Source organism: Aegilops tauschii, chromosome 2, assembly GCF_002575655.3.
Source record: "Aegilops tauschii subsp. strangulata cultivar AL8/78 chromosome 2, Aet v6.0, whole genome shotgun sequence".
In the NCBI taxonomy this organism is placed as follows: Eukaryota; Viridiplantae; Streptophyta; class Magnoliopsida; order Poales; family Poaceae; genus Aegilops; species Aegilops tauschii.
The window spans coordinates 7,068,409-7,090,020 of NC_053036.3; positions in this window are offsets into that span (position 1 = coordinate 7,068,409).

Sequence of the window (21,612 nt, forward strand, 5' to 3'; positions counted from 1 at the left end):
TTCATATACCCCATATTGAACACTCAACGTAAGGCCGGAATAACCACCTTCTCCATCTTCTCTTCTGCCTCCTACTCCACATGCACCACCCCACATTGCTGCAGTTGAAATGGAAGATGGTCAAAAAGTTGTCTTGATTAGATCCACCTGAGCAACTTGAAGTCTTGAACCACAATGGATCCACCCGAGCAACTTTGATATATTTGCTTTGCAGCTGTCATGTATCCTGATTTTGGACCTGATCTGTACTGTAATTAGAAGCATGTATCATCTAACAAAATGCCAATAAATCACAAAGTAAACTAAATTCTAGAAGAAATATAACTGGGGAAGTGATTAAAAGATAAAGACTACTATTCTAGTTACATTGCATTGTGTACGGAAAGCTTAAGCTATTTGATCTTCGACATTGATTGGAGCAAAGAGCCTCTGTCACATACTAATTACTAAGCCATCTGATCCATGACTGTGATTCAAAATTACAAATACTGGAAGCACTATTACCCTTGCAGCTTAGCAGGATGAACATCATGAAGTAATTTTGTACAAAAAAAGACACCAAATAGACAATGTCACTAAGGGGAAACATTAGTACTAAGAAGGCAATCGACACAAGACGGGGGAATGGATTTAGACCTCGCTGGAACTAAACAACCTGACGAGGCAACGTTGAAGGTCGATCCCTCTTTCGACTTAAATATGCAACCATGTTAGGCGTGTAGGAAACTGGGAACTCGCCAAAACATATATTTTTCCGTTGCTTAGAACTGATGTTTGCATCTGCATGAAAATTAGTGTTTTGCTCATGCATGTTTGTTCAAATGTCTGCAAGACGTCTTTCTACCATCTCTATAAATATTGTTACTGTGTGAGAGGGAGAGATGTTTTCTGTTCTCATGTGTATTCTTCCTCCAAATATAAATATGTTCTCCGTCCAAATGAGATGCATCAGGTAATTTACTCGTTTTAGTTGCTACATTAACAATATACAGCAAGAGTAATTCCTACATTGGTCTACATTTTCTAATTGATCCCAATCGCCAATCCAGATCAAGCGACAAAAAATACAGAAAGGAGAGCGGGATTTAGGATTGAGAAATACAGTGTCCTGCTGCTAGACAGCCCGGCCTCGTGCTTGCTTCTTCACATCCATGACCTGCAGGCTGCAGCGCGCCAACGCTGCTGGCTTCTGCACCACCAAACCTAGGAGAGAACCTGCATCTGAACAAACAAAACTACGGACATGTCGGGAATCTGCATGAGTCGATATGAAGGGACGGGAACACCAATGAGGAGAATAGAAAAAAAACACTATTTCTACACGCTTTCAACGGCGGCGGCGGTGGTGAACTGGTGATTCCTACTGAATCAGTGTCAAAGCAATGATGAGTCCCTTCACACGAACTGTTTAATGCTGCCACATAGGCCGGTGCTAAGGATTCTTCATCCATGGACTTGCTTCGCTATTCTCCAATGGCATGCCACACATCATGCACCGGTTCCGATCGATGGTCTCCTTGCCTGTATGATGAAAAGAGACCTGATCATCATAGAAGGAGGAGTGGCAGTGAGAAACAGGAGGAGGTCATGGGAGGAACGACAAGGGAAGGCGCAAACCGTCATCGGTAGCCATCCTCAGAGTCCTCACCGGCGGCAGGTGGAGAGGAGGCGACGGCTGCGCTGCGCTCATACCACTCTGTGCAGGCGCTGTACTGATCCCGGCCCTGGCGCATCGCGGGCATGGCGAAAGTCCCATGGACTGGACGAGACGAGAGACAATCGACGGCGACTGGAAGACCGCAGGGCGGAACCTGAAGCAGGGAGATTTCTCTCGGCCTCTCGGGGCGAGGGCGTCGGGGATTGGATCGTCGGGTTGTGTGCTCGTGGTTTCCTTTTCATTTTCCCTCTGTTTCTTTTTCTCTCTCGCCCTATTTCGTTACGCGGGGAGGAGGTCGGACGAAGGGAGGAGATGGTCGTACGAGGCGGGGGATGGAACGTGGTGGTCGAACCACAAGGGGAGGTCGAACCATCACGACGTTCGATCCCCTTTAATAGTAGAGATTACTCCACACATCGACCGCTATCCAACATGCATCTAGAGTATTAAGTTCATAAAGAACGGAGTAACGCATTGATACGTCTCCAACGTATCTATAATTTTTGATTGTTCCATGCTGTTATATTATCATTCTTCGATGTTTTACAATCATTTTATAGTCATTTTATATCATTTTTTGGTACTAACCTATTGACATAGTGCCCAGTGCCAGTTGCTGTTTTCTGCATGTTTTTTACATCGCAGGAAATCAATACCAAACGGAGTCCAAACGCAGCGAAACTTATTGTGGATTTTTTTGGACCAGAAGACATCCAGTGGGCCGGAGAAGCATCTGGGGGGGGGGGGGGGGTGCCCCGAGAGGGGCACAACCCACCAGGGCGCGCCTGGTCCTCTAGGCGCGCCCAGGTGGGTTGTGCCCACCTCGGTGGCCTCCCGCACCGCCTCTTTGCTCTATAAATAGTCCAATATTCCAGAAACCCTAGGGGAGTAGACGAAAATCAATTCCAGCTGCCGCAAGTTCCAGAACCACCAGATCCAATCTAGACACCATCACGGAGGGGTTCATCATATCCATTGGTGCCTCCCCGATGATGCGTGAGTAGTTCTTTGTAGACCTACGGGTCCGTAGTTAGTAGCTAGATGGCTTCCTCTCTCTCTTTTGATTCTCAATACAATGGTCTCTTGGAGATCCATATGATGTAACTCTTTTTTGCAATGTGTTTGTTGGGATCCGATGAACTTTTAGTTTATGATCAGATCTATCTTTTTATCCATGAAAGTTATTTGAGTCTTTTTTGATCTCTTATATGCATGATTGCTTATAGCCTCGTATTTCTTCTCCGATATTTGGGTTTTGTTTGGCCAACTTGATCTATTTATCTTGCAATGGGAAGAGGTGCTTTGTAATGGGTTCGATCTTACGGTGCTTGATCCCAGTGACAGAAAGGGAACCGACACGTATGTATCGTTGCTATTAAGGATAACAAGATGGGGTATATTTCTACATAAATAGATCTTGTCTACATCATGTCATCGTTCTTATTGCATTACTCCGTTTCTCCATGAACTTAATACACTAGACGCATGCTGGATAGCGGTCGATGTGTGGAGTAATAGTAGTAGATGCAGGCAGGAGTCGGTCTACTAATCTTGGACGTGATGCCATATAATGATCATTGCCTGGATATTGTCATGATTATTTGAAGTTCTATCAATTGCCCAACAGTAATTTGTTCACCCATCGTTTGCTATTTTTCTCGAGAGAAGCCACTAGTGAAATCTACGCCCCCCCGGTCTCTTCTTTATTATATTTGCCTTGCGATCTAATTTTATTTGCTTTTATTTTCAGATCTATTAAACCAAAAATACAAAAATACCTTGCTGCACTTTATTTTATTTCCGATCTATTTATCCAACCTATTACAACTTTACCCCGTCCTTTTGCCAATTTCTGGCGCCTTTAGCCGAAAGGGATTGACAACCCCTTTAATACGTTGGGTTGTGAGTATTCGTTATTTGTGTGCAGGTGCTGTTTACGTAGTGTTGCTTGGTTCTCCCACTGGTTCGATAACCTTGGTCTCATCACTGAGGGAAATTCCTACCGTCACTGTACTGCATCATCCCTTCCTCTTTGGGGAAATACCGACGTAGTTCTAGCAGACATCAAAAGGAATTTCTGGCGCCGTTGCCGGGGAGAAATCATCAACATCTACCAGGTTCCTAATCACAAATCTCATCTCCTTGCAATTTACATTATTTGCCATTTGCCTCTCGTTTTCCTGTCCCCAACTTCACAAAAATTTGACGTTTTATTCTTCCTCTTTTTCGTTCGCCGTTTTCTTGCCGGATCTATTTTTGAGTGCAATCTTGTTGCGTAGTCACAATGACTCAAGAGAACACCAAGTTGTGTGATTTCTCAAATACCAACAACAATGATTTTCTTAGCACTCCGATTGCTCCTCCCGCCACTAGTGCGGAGACTTGTGATATTAATACCGCTTTGGTGAATCTTGTTACGAAAGATCAATTTTCCGGTACTCATAATGAGGATGCCGCGTCCCATCTTAACAAATTCGTGGAATTATGCTATATGCAAAAGAAAAAAGATGTGGACAATGATGTTGTGAATTTGAAAGTATTCCCGTTTTCTTTGCGAGAGCATGCAAAAATTTGGTTTTCTTCTTTGCCTCGCAATAGTATCGATTCTTGGAATAAGTGCAAAGATGCTTTTATTACTAAGTATTTTCTGCCCGTGAAAATTATTTCCCTTAGAACCCAGATCATGAATTTCAAGCAACTTGAACATGAGCATGTTGCACAATCTTGGGAAAGGATGAAATTGATGCTAAGGAATTGCCCAACTCATGGGTTAAATCTTTGGATGATCATACAATTTTGTTACGCGGGGTTAAATTTTGTTTCTCGTAATCTTTTAGATTCCGCCGCGGGTGGTACTTTTATGGAAATTACATTGGGTGAAGCCACCAAATTGGTTGATAATATCATGGCAAATTATTCACAATGGCATACCGAAAGAGCTCCTACTAGTAAAAAAGTCAATACGGTTGAAGAAATCTCTTCTTTGAGTGAAAAAGTTGGTTGCTAATAAAAGTGCTCCTATTGATTTTAATGATGTGCCTTTGTCTACTTTGATTGAGCAAAATAGTGATGCCGTAGATGTGAATTTTATCTCGCGAAACAATTTCAATAACAATGCTTATAGAGGTAATTTTAATCCTAGGCCTTTTCCTAGTAATTCCTATGGTAATCCTTCTTATAATAATAATAGGAACACCTCTGATCTTGAGAATAATATTAAATAATTTATCAATACTCAAAAAGTTTTCAATGCTACAATGGAAGAAAAGTTGAATAAGATTGATGATTTGTCTAGACGTGTTGATAGAATTTCTCATGATGTGGAAAATCTCAAGATGAAAATTTTTGTGCCTAAGGTAGAGGAATCAATTAAAGCTCTTTATGTTTCTATGGATGAAAGTAAGAAAAGAACCGCTATGCTTAGAGCTAGAAGATAATTTTTAGAAAAAGCGTTTTCTAGTGATTGCTTTCATAAAAGTGATGAAGATCTTACAATGATTGATGTCACACTATAATGTTTGGACCAAGCACGGAGAAAGAGGGGTTATGATGGAAGACAGCAAAGAAGAATAGGATGATGACAACTATGTGCCCCCTGAATACGGTGATGCTGCAACGGGGGAAGCTGAAGACCAAGAGGAACCAGACGATGTGCCCGATGATGATCTTCGCCGGGTCATTGTTGATGCAAAGAGACAGTGCGAAAGTGAAAAGGAGAAGCTGAAGTTTGATCGCATGTTAGAGGATCACAAGAAAGGGTTGTACCCCAATTGCGAAGATGGCAACACAAAGCTCGGTACCGTACTGGAATTGCTGCAGTGGAAGGCAGAGAATGGTGTACCTGACAAAGGATTTGAGAAGCTACTGAAAATATTGAAGAAGAAGCTTCCAAAGGATAACGAATTGCCCGACTGTATGTACGCAACAAAGAAGGTTGTATGCCCTCTAGGATTGGAGGTGCAGAAGATACATGCATGCCCTAATGGTTGCATCCTCTACCGCGGTGCATACGAGGATTTGAACACGTGCCCGGTATGTGGTGCATTGCGGTATAAGATCAGATGAGATGACCCTGGTGATGTTGACGGTGAGCGCCCCAAGAAGAGGGTTCCTGCCAAGGTGATGTGGTATGCTCCTATAATACCACGGTTGAAATGTCTATTCAGAAACAAAGAGCATGCCAAGTTGATGCGATGGCACAGAGAGGACTGTAAGAAAGACGGGAAGTTGAGAGCACCCGCTAACGGGTCGTAGTGGAGAAAAATCGAGAGAAGGTACTGGGAGGACTTTGCAGGTGACGCAAGGAATGTATGGTTTGGTTTAAGCACGGATGGCATTAATCCTTTTGGGGAGCAGAGCAGCAATCACAACACCTGGCCCGTGACTCTATGTATGTATAACCTTCCTCCTTGGCTGTGCATGAAGCAGAAGTTAATTATGATGCCAGTTCTCATCCAAGGCCCTAAGCAACCCAGCAACGACATTGATGTGTACCTAAGGCCATTAGTTGAAGAACTTTTACAGCTGTGGAATGGAAACGGTGTACATGTGTGGGATGAGCACAAACAGTAGAATTTGACATGCATGCGTTGCTGTTTGTAACCATCAATGATTGGCCTGCTCTCAGTAACCTTTCAGGACAGACAAACAAGGGATACCACACATGCACGCACTTTTTAGATGACACCGAAAGTATATACCTGGACAAATGCTGGAAGAATGTGTACCTGGGTCATCGTCGATTTCTTCTGACCAACCATCAATGTCGAAAGAAAGGCAAGCATTTCAAAGGCGAGGCAGATCACCGGAAGAAGCCCGCCATCCATACCGGTGATCACATACTTGCTATGGTCAATGATTTACAGGTAATCTTTGGAAAGGGTCCCGGTGATCTGTTCCGAATGACGCTGAGGGACGCGCACCCATGTGGAAGAAGAAATCTATATTTTGGGACCTACCCTACTGGAGAGACCTAGAGGTCCGCTCTTCAATCAACGTGATGCACGTGACGAAGAATCTTTGCGTGAACCTGCTAGGCTTCTTGGGCTTGTATGGGAAGACAAAAGATACACCGGAGGCACGGGAGGACCAGCAACGTGTGCACGAAAAAGACGACATGCCTCCAAACTAGTATGAAGGTCCTGCAAGCTACACTCTTACCAAAGAAGAGAAGGATTCTTCTTTGAATGCCTTCTCAGTATGAAGGTCCCGTCTGGCTTCTTGTCGAATATAAAGGGAAGAATAAATATGCTAGAGAAAAAGTTCCAGAACCTAAAGTCTCATGACTGCCACGTGATTATGACGCAACTACTTCCGGTTGCATTGAGGGGGCTTCTATCGGAAAATGTTTGATTAGCCGTTGTGAAGCTATGTGCATTCCTCAATGCAATCTCTCAGAAGGTGATCGATCCATAAATCCTACCAAGGTTAAGGACTGATGTGGCGCAATGTCTTGCCAGTTTCGAGCTGGTGTTCCCACCATCCTTCTTCAATATCATGACGCACGTCTTAGTTCATCTAGTCGACGAGATTGTCGTTCTGGGCCCTGTATTTCTACACAATATGTTCCCCTTTGAGAGGTTCATGGGAGTCCTAAATAAATAGGCCCATAACTGCGCTAGGCCAAAAGGAAGCATCTCCATGGGCCATCAAACAGAGGATGTCACTGCGTTTTGTGTTGACTTCATTCCTGACCCTAAGAAGATTGGTCTCCCTTAATCGTGCTATGAGGGGAGACTGACTGGAAAAGGCACGCTAGGAGGGGACTCAATAATATGTAGGGACATGCATTCTTGGTCTCAAGCACACTACACAGTTCTACAGAACTCTACCTTGGTGACCGCATATGTCGATGAACACAAGAACATTCTACACTCCAAACACCCGGAGCAGTGTGACGACTGGATTACATGTGAACACATCAGGACTTTCGGCAGTTGGTTGAAACACATCTCAGGGGTGACACTATTGTTTCTGATGAGTAGTACTCGTTGGCCAGGGGACCATCTTCGACTGTATTGACTTACAAAGGGTACGAGATAAATGGGAATACATTTTACACGATCGCCCAAGATCAAAAGATCACCAACCAAAACAGTGGTGTCCGCTTTGATGCAGCAACCAAGAGGGGAAAGGACACATATTATAGTTACTAGTGGACATATGGGAACTTGACGACGGACATGATTTTAAGGTCCTTTTGTTTCAGTGCAAATGGGTCAATCTGTCAGGAGGCGGGGTACAGGTAGACCCACAGTACGGAATGACAACAGTGGATCTGAACAATCTTGGGTACACAGACGAACCATTCGTCCTAGCCAATGATGTGGCATAGGTTCTCTATGTGAAGGAAATGTCTACCAAACCGAGAAAAAGAAAAGATAAGGAAGCGAATACATCATACGATGAGCCAAAGCGCCACATAGTTCTTTCAGGAAAAAGAGACATCGTGGGATTGGAGGGCAAGACAGACATGTCTGAAGATTATGAAAAGTTTCATGAAATTCCTCCCTTCAAAGTCAAGGCTGACCCAAGCACCCCGTAAAACGATGAAGATTATCCATGGTTACGACGCAATAAGCAAAGGACACAAGCGAAGAAAAAGTGAAGACTTTCTCTCCACAACTATTATGATGATTCCTTTGATCTAGAATATCACTGCAGTTACATGTGAAGAAATGAAATGCCTTTTGTAACAGATGAGTTTCCGTATGAAACCTTGCTACTTCGAAAGAGATTGTCCATTTTGTACACGAAGTGCATCCATTTTTGCCGTAACCCTCTCAACTTTTTAGCACATCCTATGTGGGTGAAATGATGATACCGTGCCAACTTTCAACCTTTTCAGAGTTCATTTGTAGTGCTTTTCAATTTCAGGGTCATTTAGCTTACAAAAATCAGTAAATGCATGAAAAATACCAGATGAAGTCAGAAAGGGTTGAAAATTGATGATGTGGCTATGAATGGTTCAATTTGAACACACAAAAAGTCTGGAGTTCAAATAAGTTCAAAAAAAAGAAATCCCTTTGTAACAGATGAGTTTTCGTTCGAAACCCTGATACTTCGAAAGAGATTATCCATTTTGTACACGAAGTGCATCCAGTTTTTGCCGTAACCCTCTCAACTTTTTAGCACATGCTATGTGGGTGAAATGATGATACCATGCCAACTTTCAACCTTTTCAGAATTCATTTGTAGTGTTTTTCAATTTCAGGGTCATATAGCTAAAAAAAATCAGTAAATGCATGAAAAATAACAAATGAAGTCAAAAAGGGTTGAAAATTGATGATGTGGCTGCGAATGGTGCATTTTGAACACACAAAAAGTCTGGAGTTCAAATAAGTTCAAAAAAAAGAAATCCCTTTGTAACAGATGAGTTTTCGTCCGAAACCCTGATACTTCGAAAGAGATTGTCCATTTTGTACAAGAAGGGCATCCAGTTTTTGCCATAACCCTCTCAACTTTTTAGCACATGCTATGTGGGTGAAATGATGATACCATGCCAAATTTCAACCTCTTCAGAGTTCATTTGAAGTGCTTTTCAATTTCAGGGTCATTTAGCTCAAAGAATGAACTAATAGCAAAAAGAATGAACTAGAAAACTTTTATGAAACTCTAATAGCAAAGATAATGAACTAAAAGAATGAACTAGAAAACTTTAATGAAACTCTAATAGCAAAAAGAATGAACTAGAAAACTTTAATGAAACTCTAATAGCAAAAGGAATCAACTAAAAAGCTTTTTTAAACCTATAGTATTTTTGAAACTAAAATTATATAAATTTTATGCAACTAAAATTATCAAAGTATTTTTTGTTCAAAACATTAATAGCAAAAGATTTTTCATAAAGAATTTTTTGTTTGAAACTTTAATAGCAAACTAAAATAGCAAAATCTGTTTTTGATCAAAAGAGACATTTCAAATAACCTAAAAATTACCAAATTGAATATAACTACAAAACACAGTAATGTTAAATAGCAGGAAAAAGACTCACTCAAAAATCTATTTTATAGTAAAGTTATTCACAAACTAGTGATTCACACAAATTTCAAAAAATTCAAATTTAAACTATTCAAATTGGAAAACTAATGGCACTAGCAGAAAGTTTATAATTTTTATTACCTAAAAGCAAAAAGCATCACTGAAAAACAGTAAGTATTTTGCTAAGTAGAAACAAAATAAAATAAATAAAGCAAAAAAGAAAAAAATCTGGAAAAAAAAATAAAAAATGCCACCTACTGGGCCACCACGGCCTGAATACGACTAGAAACCCAACCATGGGCCAGGATTCTGGCCCGCAGCAGGCCCATTAGGCCCACATGCAAGGAGTGACTGATTAGGCCCGAAAGCCTGCTGTTGAGAGGAGCTCGAGAGGGTGGGCGCAACAACGCTTATAAACCACTCTCAAGCTCTCTCAACTAGCGAGGCGGGGCTAAACATCCCACTGCACCGCGCCAGCACAAGGCCTTTGGTCCCGGTTGGTAGCACCAACCCGGACGAAAGGGGTGCATTGGTACCGGTTCGTGGCACCAACCGGGACCAATGCCCCCTTTAGTCCCGGTTGCTGCCACCAACCGGGACCAAAGGTCCCTGTTTCCCACCCTTTGGGCTGCTGAAAACTGAGCTTTGGTCCCGGTTGGTGGCACCAACCGGGACTAAAGGGGGTCATTGGTCCTGGTTGGTGCCACGAACCGGGACCAATGCTTTGTGTATATAAGCAACACTTAGCAGTTTTCTTCTCAGTTGCTTCGATCGATCTCCTCGTCCTCTCCTTTGACGACGCCGCCAGGCTGCCCGTGCATCGCCGCCCCCGAGACCGCTCGGCCTCGTCGCCGGACCTTCTTCGCTGTCGCCGCCCCCGAGCCCGCGCCGCCCCCGAACCTGTGCCGCCCTCGAGCTCGCGTTGCCCCGAGCCCGCAACGCCCCCGAGCCCGCGCCGCCCTCGAGCTCGTGCCGCCAGTGCCGCCCCGGGCTCGCCATCGTCCCCGAGCCCTCCTCCCCGTGCCCAATATGTCCGGCGGCCTCCCCGTGCATCACCTCCCTCAGTGAGCTCACCCCTCCCCGTGCTCATGGTTGGCGCCGCTGCGTGCTCTTACCGTCGCCGCCACTGCTCATATGCTCTGTTAGATGGATAGATAGATGGATTTTCATATGCCAGTGCTTTTTTATTAATTTTTTATTAGATAGATGGATCTAATAGATAGATATATAGATGGATGCATGTTAGATGGATAGATAGATATACGTGCTCTGTTTTTTTAGATGAGATGAGGTGAGATGTATGAGATGTCATGTGGAAATGTGCTATGTTTTTTTTTAAAGAATAGATAGATGGATGAAATGTAATATGCATGATGTTTCAAATTTTGAAATGTGCTATGTTATTTTAGATGTGATAGATAGATGTTTCGTGGAGATGATATGAGATGGAAGAGAATTTTTTCATAGAAATTAGTGTGATATTTTTGTTCATGATGATCTTGCTCGATGAATGTTCTATGTTAAAATCATATTAAGTTTGTTCGATGATGATTTCTTTTGTTCATAGAAATTTACTAAGTTAAAATGTTCTCGTGTTTGGGGGGAGGAGTCCTCGAAACATATCAAGTGCACTTTATAAATTCATATGTTGAGTTAGTTGATTTAGGTTAGTGCATTTTAGGTTAGTTGATTTAGTGTATTTTAGGTTAGTTGTTGTTAGTGCATTTTAGGTTAGTGGAGAGGAAAAATGAAAATAAGGAAAAAGAAGAAAAGAGGAAGAAGGAAGAAGGAAGAAGAAGAAAAAGAAGTAGAGGAAAAAAGAAAATAAGAAGAGGAAGAAGGAGGAGAAGAAGGAGAAGAAGAGGAGAGGAAGAAGAGGAGAAAAAATAAGAAGAGGAAGAAGAAGAAAAAAAAGAGGAGAAGAAGAAGGAATAGCTTCTTTTTTCTTCTTCTTCTTCCTCTTCTTATTTTTTATCTGGAACGAGGGTGTCGAGGATCGCCGAGCGGTCGAGGGTCAGGAACTAGGGGGTAGAGGGTCTAGGGTCGCCGAGGGGTCAAGGGTCGAGGGTCGTCGAGGGGTCGAGGGTCGAGATTTATCAGGAATGCCCCCATTATGGATGTGCACAAGTTGATCCAATTTTTTTTCTTCTGATCTCATCTATATATATTCTTCTATATGTCACGTTGTCTGTCAAAGTATTGAAGAAATTCATGGCTACATCATTAGCAGGAAGTAACAGGCGTATGATGCTACGATGCTCTTCAAAGTTGTTTCGGAACGCAGTTCCGGATAGAATAACTCGCTTTTTTGTACGAATTTCAGCAAAGGCCTTTCAAATAGCGATATTCGGAACGCTCTTGCTGAACTTTGTACCAAAAAGCTAATTATCCTATCCGGGACGTCGTACCAAAATAATTTTGGAGAGCTTCGTACCGTTATGCGCCTGTTACTTCCGGCTAATGATGAAGCCATGGTTTTCTTGAATCCTTTGACACTAGACAATGTGACATATAGAAGGGTAGATGAGATCAGGAAAAATATGGACCATTTTCTGCACATCCAGAATGGCGCCATTTTGTCAAATCCCGTGTTTGACATTCATGAGAGAGGCGGTCTGGACGTCGGACATTCATGAGAGAACTCCGGTAACTCTTCAACATGAGGGGGGACGTCGATCAACCCCCTCTCGCCCGACCAAACCCTAGAACGTCGAGGCCACCCCAAACCCTAGAAGCGTTTCCGAGGCCACCCAAACTTACCAAGTTAAAAGAGCATTGTTGTCGAGGCCACCCCAAACCCTAGAAGCGTTGTCGAGGCCACCCCAAACTGTAGAAGCATCGAGGCCACTAATTAATATTCCTTGTTGTGATTAGCTAGCTAGGTCTATGTTTGCCACTAATATATCCATCTCTCATGTTTGTATATTAATTGCCATGTTGTAATATTTGCAGAAACTATGGAGCAATGAGACTTGGAAACAGAATAGTTGTTGGGGGACATAATCCTCAGCGGAGGTGATGTCTTGTCGCATCTCAACGACACCGATGGTCCGGAAGGAGAGGGTGAAGGCTCCGGTGATCGAACAATGGAGGAGGAAGGACATGATCATGATGGCTCCGGTGACCGAATGCCGGTGGAAGAAGGAGACCATGATGATGGCTCTGGTGACCGTATGGAGGAGGGAGCTGTTGCAAAGTCCGGCGAGGTATATATATTAATTAATCCTGTGCTGACTAGCTAATTGATGCATTAATTGTTTTGGTATGCACATATATTAACTCTTCTTTCTTCTTTTATAGCCCTCCGGATCGATCCAAACTTCGGTAACGAGATGAGGCCCGAAGAAAAGGTTGCACCAGGATGAAAGGTTCACGATCACAGCAATCTCGGACGATGGCCAACCGATTGAACCCATGCGGACCAAGGAAGCATTTTCTGCTCAGCGCGGGGCTATTGTTAGGGACATGATCCCGATCAGCATCCAGCTATGGAAGAAGCCTAAGAACGAAGACCCTCAAGTTCCTTATGTCAACGATAGACAGAAAGATGATCTTTGGACCTCGCTGAAGGCAAATTTCACCCTACCGCCAGAGGAGGATCCGAATAAGCCAATTATAGAGCCATTGGTCAAGGCGTGTGCTCTTAAGAAGATGGCAGATCTATTTAGGAGGTGGAAGAATGGGTTGAAATCAACGTATGTCGACAAAGGGAAGACTCCAGAATTCACCGGCCGATTTGAGAAGATAAGAGATCACTGGCCCGCATTTGTGGCCTACAAGACATCAGACAAGAGTAAGAAGATGTCAGAGACAAACAAGATAAATGCTACAAAGAAGCAGTTTCACCATCGCACGGGGTCAGGTGGCTACCTCAAAGCCCGTCCGTTGTGGGACAAAGCTGAGAGTGACCTGCTTGCTAAAGGGGTCGAACCAGAGACATTGAACTGACCAGACCGTTCAAGGACTTGGTTCTTCGGGGTTGGGGGAACCTTGGACCCTGAAACAGGGAAGTGCGTTTGGACGGACGAGCAACTTGCAATACCCGTCAAGAAGCTTCAGAAGTGTATTACTGTAGCGCAACAAGGGACGTTCATTCCCGACAGAGAGAATGCCGAGCTGACCGAGGCCCTCGGGAATCCTGAGCACCCTAGACGAACACGAGGCACGCCAGGCTCTGTTGCGTGGAAGGTTGGGTTTCCCGGCGCAGACAGTTACAAAACCCGGGAGAGGAAGAGGAAATTGGAGCTGAGCGAAATGCAGAAGCTGAATGCAAGAGTACAAAAGCTAGAAGAACAAGTTGAGAGCCAGCGAGCTGCTGGAGCTACCCTAGAAGCTACCCCACCATCTCAGCAGAGAAGCAGCGTGGCTTCCACCGAGCTCGTTCAGCAGCCTGACTTCACGTCTCCTAGCTACCCCATGGATGCTATCACGGAGGCTCAACATTGCCAGCTTATGATGTAATGGCAGATACTCAAAGTCAAGGCGGCTGCCGGCTCTGTTGCACCTCCTCAACCCGACGGAACTTTTCACTGCCGTCCGATTCCACATGGCTATGCTGTTGTGATGGTGGATGAAGTAACGGAGGGATTTGAGGAGCTCGAGCTTGACCACCCTACAGGTGAAGGGGAGACTCAGCTGGGTCTTGCTCTGAAGACTCCATGTCTATGGCGGAAGGAGCACATCAAGCTTCCGAACTGGACACCTCCGCCTCCTCCTCCTCCTCCTCCTCCTCCGGCGAGTGATCAGGGCACTCCACCTCCTTATCCGGCTGCTCTGGCGCGTGAGGCCGGCACTCCGCCTCCTCCTTCGCCTCCTCCGGCGCGTCCGAGCAGTCCGCCTCCTCCTCCGTCTCGTCAGCAATGGCGGAAGACAAACGCCGCCGCTTCGGCTGCTCCGGCGCGTCGGAGCACTCCGCCTCGTAAACAACGACGGAAGAGAGACACCGCCACTTCGGCGGCTAGCAGTACAGCTAGAGGCAGGAGGCAATACACATACGGTCCATCTCTCAAGCCTCTAGATAAGTTACCATACGAGAGGACCGATGAGGAAAATGCAGAGATCTCTCAAGCCCAAGTGACACTACAGGAAACAGCTACTTTGCCGTCTGCCATGGCGGACGGCAAAGGCTCGAAAGGCGGACGGCAAAGACCTTTGCCATCAGCCGCGGACGGCAAAAGGCTCCGGCAAAGAAGGCTACGGTAAACAGCTGCTTTGCCGTCTGCTTCCTGGCGGCGGACGGCAAAGGCTCTTTGCCGTCCGCGGCGGACGGCAAAGAGGGCGGACGGCAATAATTGCGCTGTCAGTCCGTTAAGTGGCTAACGGCAGACCTTTGCCGTCCGCCGCAGACGGCAAAGAGCCTTTGGTCTTTGCCGTCCGCCTTATGATGTCATGTACACGTCACTAGATGGCAGGTTCTTTGCCGTCTGCCACTGATGGCAAAGTGCAGGTTCTTTGCCGTCTGCCACGGACGGCAAAGTCTTTGCCGTCTGCCACTGTAGGCAAACTGACCAAATGGGTCAGCTCCCAGGAAGCACAGTTGGCTGCCACGTGGCTTCTTTGCCGTCCGCGGCAGACGGCAAAGGCTCTTTGCCGTCGGTGGCAGACGGCAAAGAGCCTGCATATTGTCTGTTTTTTCTGTTTTTTATTAAATCCCACAATTTGCAGCACATATCACATATATAAGTTTCATATCCAGCACATATCCAACACATATCTAGCACATATCACATATCACATATCCAGCACATATCACATATCACATATCCAGCACATATCACATATCACATCAGTTTCATCCATACACATTGTTCATACATAAGGAAGTTCCATCCATACACATTGTTCCATCCATATATATATTACAATGCAAAGTGTCATGAAGATAGCAAGCTAGATACAATGCAAAGTTTCATCAAAGGCACTCCATCATAGCAAGCTAGCTTCCATCAAGTGAATGAAATCTGCAAAATGGTAAATAAGAAAGTTAGAAATAGGTGACTAGAACAAGAAGAAGACTAGAACAAGAAGTATATGTCATTTATGAGCTAACTTAGGTGAAATGGATCATATATGAGCTAACTAAGTTGAAATGGGTTGTTTATGAGCTAACTTAGTTGAAATGGATCATTTATGAGCTAACTTAGTTGAAATGGGTCGTTTATGAGCTAACTAAGGTGAAGGGCATCGTTTTTGAGCTAAGTAAGGTGAAATGGGTCATTTTGGAGCTAACCTAGTTGAAATGGATCGTTTTTGAGCTAACTTAGTTGAAATGGATCGTTTTTGAGGTAACTAAGGTGAAATGGATCTTTTTTAGCTCACTTAGGTCAAATGGATCGTTTTTGAGCTAACTTAGTTGAAATGGATCGTTTTTGAGCTAACTTTGTTGAAATGGATCATTTTTGAGCTAATTTAGTTGAAATGGATCGTTTTTGAGCTAACTTAGGTGAAATTGATCATTTATGAGCTAATTTAGTTGAAATGGATCTTTTTGAGCTAACTTAGGTGAAATGGGTCATTTATGAGCTAACCTAGGTGAAATGGGTCGTTTATGAGCTAACCTAGGTGAAATGGGTCGTTTATGAGCTAACCTAGGTGAAATGGGTCGTTTATGAGTTAACCTAGGTGAAATGGGTCGTTTATGAGCTAATTATGCAATTTTTGACATAAGTAAGCTAAGTACATATCGTTTTAGAGCTAACTTAGGTAAAATGGATGGTTTATGAGGTCAGTAAGCTTATTAAGTCATTTTGGAGGAAAAGAAGCTAACTCTAGGTCATTATGGTAAGCATATTGGAGGAAATAAAGCTAAGTCTAGGTCTTTATGCATTTGTTAAGCAAAACACTAGAGAAACTTACCGTGATCAGGGAGGTGTAGGAGCGGGCTGGCTAGTGCCGGTAGCTGGAGAAGGATCATGCGATGCGTTTCTGGAGTTAAGCTGCACCAAAGATCATTTCCAATGTCTCGTTAGCATTATGACACTCAAATGTTAAGACTAGCAAGTAATGTCCATTCAAATTAAACTCACCGTGGTCCCAGGAGCAATCACTGGCATCGGCGGAGCGGTCTGACCGGTCTTCTCGCACACAGACTGCACATTTGGTTTTGACGACTCAGTCATACTAGTTAGTAATGAGACAAACACTACATGAATGTTTTGGCTAATCTGCAGAAGAAACTTACCACAAGGAGCTCGTACATGGCCCTTGCCTGCATGTCATTCCGTGCCCTCTCCTCCTCCATCATCTTTGTCGTCCTCTCCTCCAACTCCCGCTGCCTCTCCGCCGCCTCCGCCAGAAGTTTCTCCGTTCTATCTCTCTCACTCTGTATAGCAGCCTGCAACACCACTCACATGACCATTTGTAATCATTGATGGAAGCGCACACAATGTAATGGAGAAAGATAGCTGAGTACGTATCACTAACCTTGATGGCGAGTTGCACTGGCCGTTCACGAGGCCTTATCTCAGGAGCGGAGCTCGACTGGCGCGCCTTGATCTCTGGGAGAGTGCTAGGACAACGGATAAGTCCATCTCCAATGGCTATGGAGCCATGGGACCTCCCGCCACCAGATATCATCACCAGCTCTGGATCAATGGGACCCTGGCTCGGGTTAAAGTCCTCCCCTTTCCTCGCCTTCCCCTCATCTCTATATCTCACGAGCTTGTTGTGGGAGGAGTTGTTGGTGAAGTTGTTTGCATCATCGAGGTCAGACTGAGAGAAAGCCTTGACTTTCTTGTAAGAGCCAGTGTGGGCCATGGCATACAGGTCGTACACCTCTGGCACCTTATCCGCCTTATTGTGGCGTGCCTGAAAGAGAGAAACAATGAAAATTAGTAACTAAAGGGCTCAAGCTAGCATGATGAATGAATTGCATGAATCATGAAGCAAACCACATACCCAGTTGCGCCCGAACTGATATAAGTTGGAGCTGCCTTGATGGTGTGGCACACCTTCCATTTGGGCACGTTTGTCCTTGGCCTGGTTGTGGAGGGCTAGCCATTCTTGTGAGCACCACTCATCGACCAACACCTCCCAACAATCCATCCGATCCGCACACCATCTCGGAGGCGCCTAAGTTAGCAAATAGAAACTTGAGCGCTACGGCTAAGAATTACTAAATGAAGGAACTTAAGTAGAAGGCCTTAAGAATTACCTTCATGTACTGCTCCTTACTCAGGAACTTATCGCGGCACGCCGGCTTGGTCTTCTTGATACCACGCAAGGCGTAGTAGTCTCGAACAGCCTGCACCCGAGCCTCGTGCCGTAAGTTCTGGAGTAGGCGCTTGCAGACGTTCTCGATAACATTTGCGCACTCCTCCTCGTATCCCTCCTCACACCTGTAGAATGTCTGCAATCAAATGAGACAATATTGATTAGTACAATTAATAACTAGCTAGTTGAAGATTTTGAAATGTGTAAAGGAGAAATTACCCAGAACGTCCTGATCACCATGTCTGCCCTCGTGTCGCACACGACACCGTCGATAATGACATCCGGCGGGGCCGGGGCAGCCACGTAGTGCTCCCAGCTCAACCCAAGCTCTGGAAGCCGACCCTCACCAGGCAACGTGACAAACCCCGGGAAGTTTTGCCGGCAAAGAACTCCAAGGACGGAGTTGGGCCGGCGGACACTATGATGGTGGTCCCAACCCCTGCAGCATGACAAGGCCAACGCATTAGTTATTTGAAGAAACGTGAATGCAGAAGGTACAAAAATATTAAATGCACTTACGTACCTCTCCCCATCAGGGAAGATCAACCACCTCTGCTCGCGAGTCGCCGGCACGGACGGGAGTCGTGTAGCACCACGCTGGTAGACGGTGCCACCCTCCTCCTCAAGATCAGTCGGCTCCCCGCCATCATCAGCATGGCCACTCGGCTCCTCGGGCTGATCCGGCCAGGTACCCCATCCGGACGTGTGCTCCTCCGGGGTCTCGTGGGCCGAACTCTCGTGGGCCGAAGGCCAGTCGACCCGAGGCTCGTGGGCCCAAGACCCGTGGACCGGAGGCTCGTGGACCGGAGTCCGTGTAGCCTCCTCCTCGGACGAGTCCACCCTAGCAGTCACGTGCTCGGGTGAAACAGCTGGGGGTGGCGGCGAGGAAGGCTCCCTAGCAGTCACCCTACCTCCTCTCCCGCGACCACGTGCCCCACCTCCTCTCTTCCTACCTCGTCCCCTGCTGGGCACCGCGGTGGACGAAGAAGGGCCCGGCGGTGTGGACATACTGTCCAGCAACGCTCGGCGAAGAGGTACGTCTGGAATCGAAGACCTCAGACCACGCGCCGAGGAAGAAGGGGCCTTGGCGCGCTCCCGACCAGCGCCCACCATCTTTCAACACCTGCCATGACAAACAGTAAACGAAATTAGTACAACATAAAAAAAAGACCGACATGAATAATAATATGTGTATCACTTAAGTGTATCATCATCAAGTACAACATTAAAAAAATTAATACCTGACACTACTAATAATCTCGATCAGTATCATCAATAAATGCATAATCATCATCATCACTATAATCAATGACGGGCTCATAGGGTTCAGTGGCATCAACATATGCAAGGCCACCTTGACGTAATCGGTCAAGCAATGACAGGTCATCCGCAGCAGTAACCTCTTCTTGTTCCGGCTCTTCTTGTTCCTCCTCTGGGGTGATGTCGGATTCACTGTCACTGTCTACTTCAATGTTTTGGGGTGAAGTATAGCGGTTCTTGAAACGCTTTTTGGAAAGACGTGTCTCTTGGAAGAATTCTCCTTCATATGTGTCTGGGTTAATGTGAGGTTCATAATCCTCTTCCTTTGGGGGAGATAGTCTAGCACGTGGCGGCACTTCATAAACGACTTCCCAACCTTTCAGATTTGGATTAGTTTGGCAGGCCCACGGTAGATAGAATACTTGGGTCGCCTGTTGAGCCGTAATATAGACATCAGGAACATCTAAATGGGTGCTTTGGTTGATTTCAACTAGCCCTATATGTTCATGAGTTCTTCTAGTCTCCTTCGGCTGAAACCAATAACATTTGAAGACTACGACATTCGGTGGGTTTTCACCATAGAATAGAAGTTCATAAATTGCTTCAACTCTCCCATAATACTCGGTACCTCCTTCGCCGATAGCAGGTACACAACAATTTGTAGACTTTCGGTCGGCCATAGATAGCTCTTTGCCATAGGTACGAAAGCGATACCCGTTGATGTCGTATTTGTCAAATGAACGGACCTTATAGTCAAAACCATTAGCGACTTGTCTCAATTCGGCGTCCATAGACTCTGAATTAGCCTACAAGTTTAATATGAAAGGATTGTTGCATTACACACAAATTAGCGAATGAAACCGGGATAGCCGCCTACAAATTAGCCTACAAGTCTAATAGAAATTACCGTTTGTTTGAACCAAGAGATGAAACCGGGATAGCCGCCACCTTGCTTTGCGAGAAGCTCATACTCTTCGACAGAATCCTTTTGGATCACCGCTCCATACGAGAATAAGGCGACGTATCGACTGTATGAAATATCCAGGAATAAGAGCAGTTCAAAGGAAATAGAAGTTGCGAAACTATGTACCGAGAACTTACTCGATGTACGGCCGCACTTCTATCAGGTTGTTGAAGATATACAACGAAATGGTCCGCCATTGTTCGTTATCCAAAGATACTGGATTTGAAACACTGGCTGGTGCGAGATTCCCTTTGAATAGGCTGAGGTTGGATCCACCCTTTTTAGGGTCGTCAGCATTGTACCGAGGCTTCGGATTATGCAAATGACGATTTTTGGCTTCGTAGTGTGCTGTCACGAAGTTTGCCGCCTCCTCAGTGATGAATGCCTCAGCCATCGATGCTTCAATTCTACGTTTATTTTTACATTTTTGTCGAAGCGTCTTCTGCATCCTCTCAGTTGGGTAGCACCAACGATTTTGCACGGGCCCCCCCAATCTTGCCTCGGTCGGGAGATGCAAAATCAAATGTTGCATTGGATTAAAGAAGCCCGGTGGAAAGATCTTCTCTAACTTGCAGATCAACTCCGGCGCCAACTCTTCCATTTCTTCTAGCACGCTAGGCGATAGTTCTTTCGCACAAAGAACACGGAAGAAATAGCTGAGTTCTGCCAGTACTAGCCATTCATCCTCAGGGATGAAGCCACGCAACATCACCGGCATTACCCGCTCAATCCATATGTGCCAATCATGACTCTTGAGACCAAATATCTTCAATTTATCAAGACTGGCTCCCCTCTGTAGATTCGCTGCATACCCATCGGGGAACATCAACTGCATTTTCACCCACAAGATAATTTCCCTCATAGCCGGCCTTCCAAGATTGAACCATGCCTTTGGCTTCGTCCAGTTCTGCTTTCCTTTCGGTTCTTTCATGTTTTGTAACGGCCTATCACATAGCGCCTCCAGATCGACTCTAGCCTTAGTATTATCCTTTGACTTCCCATCTATGCCGAACAATGTACCAAAAAGTGCCTCGGCGATATTCTTCTCAGTGTGCATCACGTCGATGTTGTGTGGGCAAAGGAGGTCTTTGAAGTAAGGCAGATCCCATAAGCATGTTTTGTGAGTCCAGGCGTGCTGAGAATTATACCCCTTGAAGTACCCTGGACGCTCGGGATCTGGCTCGAGAGCGTTTAACTGATCCAGGGTCTGTTGGCCTGTCAATGCATGTGGTGCAGAGTTTTTGACAACTCTACCTCTGATGAAGTTCTTCTTGTCTTTCCTGAACTTATGGCGAGGATTCAGGAACTCTCTATGCATGTCGAAGCAAGAAAACTTGCGACCGGCCTGAAGCCAACGAAACTCAAGAGCTCCCTTGCATGTGGGGCACGGGAACCTTCCATGCACACACCAGCCAACGAATAGCGCATACGCCGGCAAGTCATGCGTCGAGTACATGTACCAGACACGCATTATGAAGTTCCGTTTGCTGTAGGCATCGTATGTCTTGAACCCATTATCCCAGGCTTCTTGCAATTCGTC